Raw genomic sequence first — 6835 nt, 5'->3', positions numbered from 1 at the left:
CCTAATTATCTAATTATTCTTTTTTTTTTTCTCTCAATGGTGGACCAAGCCCTCTATTTTCTCCCTTTTAATCTTTCTACATTCTTATGTTCTTTTGTAATCTATCCTTATGTCTTTCTTATACTGATGATTAATCTTAACCAAAGATTAATCTTGACTTTATTCACTTTTTTAGTTTTCTAACTTAGGTTAGATTTATCTATAGGTGGACAGCATCTTATGATCGAAGAAGATTAGCATGGAGTCTCTTCTGAGCTTGCTAATTGAGCTAAAGTCTATTAATTTTTTAAGTTGATTGTGAATTATTATGATATAGATAGAATGATAGATTCAATCTTAAAAATCAAGAAAGCTAGGTCATAATCTTGTAAGTTAAAAAATAGAGTGATTTATAAATTTTCTAACATCGAATGTTGATTTAGGATTAATCAGATATTGTAGGTATGCTGCAGCTCAAGTTGGCACATTGGGTGAGTTTTACTAGCTGTTAGAGCTAAAGATCTCCAATCAGAACTACCTACACTAGTCATAAATGTTTGGTATCATATATTAAAAATTATGAGCATTACATACTTGAATTGTAATGCAAAGTTTGATTCTTTATGATCCTAAATTCTATCAACTACATAAATAATATATATATATATATATGTATATGATTTACAATCGAATATTAATAATAAAATAAAAGAAATGATTCATAATGACTTAAAATCAAGGCATATGGACTAGTCACGATATCAGTATGGCCTCACCATGAACAAGAATATGATAATTTTATCAGTATGATCTCACCAAAGATAGGAATATAGTACTTTTAATAGTATGGCCTCATCATAAACAGAAATATGATACTTTTATCAGTATGATCTCACTACGGATAGGAACGTAATATTTGAGTATGGTCAGTCACTAATAGAAATACGATCGTGAATAGTCCAAATACCAAAAATTCTGATCCGATCCATATTACACATATTATAATAAAATAATGAATGAGATTAATAGCTTGATATTGCTGTAAATAAAAATAATAGCAATTAAAAATAAAATCTTGGTTAAATAAATTTTTGATCTAATTAGATATGATGAGCATATCAGAGCTATGATTGATGGAGTATGGAATACATCTAAATTATTATATTTTAAAATTTGATGAATATCCTAATATCATTATTGAGATAGGCATATAAATACTTAATTATAAATTTTTGAGATTTGAACCATTATTTTTCAATGGGTATGTTTATTAAAGAATTATTATCTTTTCATACTTTTGTTTGCTTAGAAAATCCTTGCTAAGCTATTAGCTCATATTATTATTTTTATTTTTTTTAGAGTCACAGAATATCTAGCTAGATTGGGTTGAGTTAGAACTATTTGATGAAAGATAGTAGTAGTTAATTTTGTAACTGATACTAGATGTACCTGAATCGTATATTTTTGGATCACTTTAATTTTCAATAAAGAATATAATATGTGGTTTTTCTTAGCTATTTATCTCTTAGAATTAAATATTTTAATTTAAATTTATCAGACCTTGTATATACTCTATAATTACACTCTAGGGGATATGCGACCATGTCACGTTATCAGTCCAAGTGTGAGATTTAGGGCGTGACAAAGGTGGCATCAAAGCATAAGTTTAAGATTCTTAAAGATAAGTTTTAAATGAGTGTAGGTAGGCAAACCTCTAGTTGGATGTGTATATTAAGTAGCATATAATTGTGAATCATGTGTTCTTTTTGACTACTAATAACTAGGATTAGTTATGACTTTGAATATAAATATTGGTTGGTGTAGGCTAAAGATGGTTCGTGATAGTGGACAAGGATGTGTGAGAAGGCTAACATAGTTTGCTGTTATTTCTAATACTTGAAAGCTGGTTGAACAGCAACTAGTGTTTCCTCTGCATCAGCAAGCGATGCTCACCAATATGAGGATATCAACAATCTCGTTGGGAGCTCTCAAGGGGCAAGAATGAAAGGAGGATCTGAGATTCTTCTTAAAGAGCAAGTTCATTCTTCCCAATTGATCCAAACACTTTTAGGAGTGGTGCAAAAGCAAACTACAGAATAAACTAATATAAGAAATATAATGGAACAACAGAATTAGTGGATGTAACAATTTGTACAACAATAAGGGCACTAGCAGCAACCACAACATCAACGGTAGTCTCCTTCCCAATAACAAAGAAATGTTAAAGCTCAACAAGAGTATTACACTGGCTTGGAGGAATTTAAGAAATTTGCTCCACTATCCTTTCAGGATGCCTTTCGACCCTTTAGGGGCTGAAGGTTGGTTGGGTGATATAGAGCAACTCTTTGAGGTGTTGAAGTGTTCTGATGAGGAGAAGGTCTATTACACTTCTTTCATGTTATATGGAGATGTTCGTAATTGGTGGAAGATAGAAAAGGAACGATTGGATACAAATGTTGCACATATCACTTAAGAAGTCTATAGAGAAGTCTTATATGAAAAGTACCATTCTCATAGTATTTTGTATCAAAAATATAAGGAGTTTTACCTACTAAAGTAAGGTAATATGTTGGTCACTCAATATGAAGCCAAATTTGAAGAGCTAGCCAATTATGCTTTAAGATTAGTAGAAAAGAAAGATCGGGCTCAAAAATTTGAGATTGGACTTAAAATCTAAATTAAACAGTAGATATCCAACTTTAAGCTATCTACGTATAAGGAGATGCTCAACAAAGCACTAATCATAGAGAAAAGACTTAATGATTACCAAGCAGAAAGAGATAGAATGCTAAGAAAGAGAACTAGATCGAGTGATCCTTAAGGTCAAAGTAGCAGGATTGTTGAATCAAGGGACAAGAGGTCAGTCACAATGATTTCAAGAGATAGAAGGTAGCCCTCAGATGTTCTCTGATGCCATAGGTGTGGAGGACCTCACTTTGTAAGGGATTGCATAGGGTTTGTCGGGATATATTACAATTGTGGTCAGTCAGGCCATAAAGCAAATATATGTCTAAAAAGAAAGAAGCTTATGGTTCGATTGGCGTATCAACCTACTCAAGCACCCTTATCTAGCTAAGCCTCTCAATCAAGACCATAGCAAGGAAAACAATAATGGAGATCGAGGACCCAAAGAAGAGTTTATGCACTCACTCAGTAGGATGCTAATGATTCCAATTCTATAGTAACAGATATTTACTAATGCTATCTTCTCTTTTATCATATTTATTAAGTAGATCTCCTATATAAAAACTCATTTAATTATAATTATGGCTAAAATCGAGAATGTGTAACAGGTATGATTAGGGTATCATCTACTTATACTCACATTCTGTTTGATCCTGATGCTACGTACATATTCTTTTAAATCTGCTAATTTCATTGAGAGGAATAGTGAAATTCTACCTATGCCACTTGAGTCTAATCTAGGAGTCTCTACTCCGAATGGTGACATTATTGTGGTAGATTCTGTTTGTAAATCTTGCACCCTTGATGTTGCAAATAGAGAAATGGTGGTTGACCTACTAATAATGGAGATGAGAAATTTTGATATAATCCTTGGTATGGATTGGCTAGCAATGTATTATGCTACTGTAGACTATTTTAAGAAAATAGTGAATTTTGTATTCCAGACTAGTCGAAATTTAGTTCTAGGTAGTGAGTCATATCCCTCATTAAAGTTAGTCTCTACTCTACAAGCTAGGAAGCTTCTAAGGAAGGGATGTGAAGGATTTCTAGCTGCAGTAAGAGATATTCAACAAAAAGAACAAAAGCTAGAGGATATTATTTTTGTAAGAGAATTTTTTGATATCTTTTCTGAGAAACTTTCAGGGTTACCTCTAGAGAAGGAGATTGAATTTTCTATCGATTTGATTATAGGAACTGGTTCATATCTAAGACTTCTAATAGAATAGCTCCTACTAAATTGAAAGAGTTGAAGGAATAGTTGTAAGAGTTATTGAATAAGGGCTTCATCCGACCTAGTGTATCTCCTTGGGGTGCTCCCATACTATTCGTGAAGAAGAAAGATGGAAGTTTCTACCTTTGCATTGATTATTGAAAGCTGAATAAGCTAACAATAAGGAACAAATATCCCTTGCCAAAAATTGATGATCTATTCGATCAATTATAGGGAGTACAAATCTTTTCAAAAATTGACCTTCGTTGTGGCTATCACCAACTAAAGATGAAGACTAATGAAGTGTCTAAGATAGCCTTTAGAACAAAATATGGATATAATGAATTTTTAATCATACTTTTTAGATTGACTAATACACCTGCAGCCTTTATGGACCTCATGAATAGAATATTCAAACCCTATCTAGACTAATTTATGGTGGTATTCATTGATGATATCTTAATCTATTCAAGGAGCCACAAAAGCATGAGGAATATTTGAGGATAATATTACAAACTCTTAGAGAAAAGAAACTTTATACAAAGCTCCAAAAATATGAATTTTGACTTAATAGTGTCACCTTCCTTGGGCATGTGATATCCAAAAATAGTATTTTGTTGATCCAAAGAAAATAGAAGCAGTGGTTGACTGGAGTCGCCCCCTAATGTATCTGAAATATGTAGTTTCTTGGGATTAGCTGGCTATTACCATATATCTGTTGAAGGATTCTCTCGCATTGCTATGCTTTTATCTTATATGACTCAAAAATGAGTGAAATTTGAATGAACAGAGGAGTGTGAGCAAAGCTTCCAGAAATTAAAGAAGTGATTAGTAATAGCTCCAATGCTAACCATTCCATCTAGACAATAGGTTTCACCATTTTTAGTAACATCTCTTGGAAGGGCCTAGGCTGTATATTGATACATAATGGAAAAGTAATAGCTTATGCCTTTAGGCAACTAAAATCTTATGAGCAAAATTATCCCACAATCATGATTTAGAATTAGTACCTGTAGTTTTTGCTCTAAAATTATGGGGAGACTATTTATATAGAGAGCCATGTGAAGTCTATACTGATCATAAGAGTTTGAAGTACATATTCATCCAAAGAGAATTGAATTTGAGGCAAAGAAGATGGTTGGAATTGCCAAAAACTTATGACCTCACTATCAATTATCATCCAAGAAAGGTGAATATGGTAGCAGATGCTTTGAGTAGGAAATCATCAGCTGAATTGCAGCCTTAATCACTTTACAGAAAACTATCTTGGTATATTTGGAAAGATTGGATACTGAAGTATGCCTGTATAATGCCAACTCTCAAATTGCTAAGCTCATAGTACAACCTATTTTAATTGAAAAGATTAAAGCATCTTTGAGTGAAGATCCAGAACTCCAGAAGATCAGGATGTTGGTAGAATCTAGAGCTCAAGTAGAGTTTCAAGTCCATAAAGATGATTCCTTAAGGTTTGATAATAAACTCTATATCCTTAAAAATTCAAAACTGAAGAAAGAGATTTTAGAAGAAGCCTATAGCTCTACTTATACTAAGTATTCTGGAGGTACCAAATATATTGGGATCTATGAGAAAATTTCCAGTGGAATGGCATGAAGAAAGATATTGTATAGCATGTAGCTCAGTGTTTAGTATGTTAGTAAGTAAAGACTGAACATTAGAGACCTACGGGACCTTTGCAATCTTTTTCTATTCCTCAATAAAAAAGAAAACATAACCATGGATTTCATGGTTGGTCTATCTAGAACCCCTAAAGGTAACAATACTATATGGGTGATTATTGATCAATTGATGAAATTAGCTCACTTTTTGTCCTTTAGAGTTGAGATGTCATTGGAGAAGTTAGCAAATTTGTATATTGAATGGATTGTAAAATTACATGGAGTTTCGATTTCTATAGTATTGATGGAGAAACTAGATTTGTGTCTAAATTTTGGAGAAGTCTACCTAAAGGTATGGGCACTCAATTGACCTTTAGTATGATCTTTCATCCACAAACTAATGGACAATCTAAAAAAAATATTCAAATTCTAAAGGATATGTTAAGAGCTTGTATCCTAGATTTGGAAGGTGTTTGGGATAGTCACTTGCCTCTAATAGAATTTGCATATAATAATAGCTCCCAAGCTAGTATCCGGATGGCTCTTTTCGAAGCATTATATGACAGAAAGTGTAGTAGATTCCCTATTTGTTGGGATGTTGTTGATGAAAGAAGGCTGTTGGATCTAGAGCTAGTGTAGGAAACTATAAAAAAAGTTTAATTAATTAGAAAAAGGTTGCAAACAACTCGAGATAGTTAAAAGAGTTATATAGATAACAGAAGGCAGGAGTTGGAGTTCCAAGTTGAGGATTATATCTTTTTAAAAATATCTCCTACCAAAGGTTTGATGCAGTTTGGTATCCATGGAAAGCTCAGTCCGAGATATGTGGGTTCTTTTAAAATTTTGGATAGAGTTGGAGAACTAACATATAGAGTAGCACTACTACCTATTATTTTTGGTGTGCATAACATATTTCATGTATCAATACAGAGAAAGTACATACCAGATCCTAGCCATGTGGTGGAGTATGAGCCATTATAGTTATATGAGGATTTAACATATGAAGAGTATCCAATTCAAATAATAGATAGGAGAGAACAAGTTCTAAGACATCGCACTATTTTTTAGTTAAGGTTCAATGGAGTAATCATACAGAAAAGGAAGCGACTTGGAAGCTCAAGAGCAAGATGAAAGAAAGATATCCCCAGCTTTTTTCAAATTTAGGTATATAATTTTTTAGGATGAAATTTTATTTAAATAGGGGAGGATGTGAGGAGGCCTGGCCCGATCGGTCCACTTGGCTGGCCTACCTGTTAGGGTGCTCACTAAATAAGGACCAAAATAAAAAAATAAATAAATCTCCTATTTTATACGATAGAAACCCTACCACCCTCCTCCATTATAC

Source organism: Elaeis guineensis, chromosome 7 (genome assembly GCF_000442705.2).
Source record: "Elaeis guineensis isolate ETL-2024a chromosome 7, EG11, whole genome shotgun sequence".
Taxonomy (NCBI): domain Eukaryota; kingdom Viridiplantae; phylum Streptophyta; class Magnoliopsida; order Arecales; family Arecaceae; genus Elaeis; species Elaeis guineensis.
Note: the sequence above shows the minus strand (reverse complement) of the source record.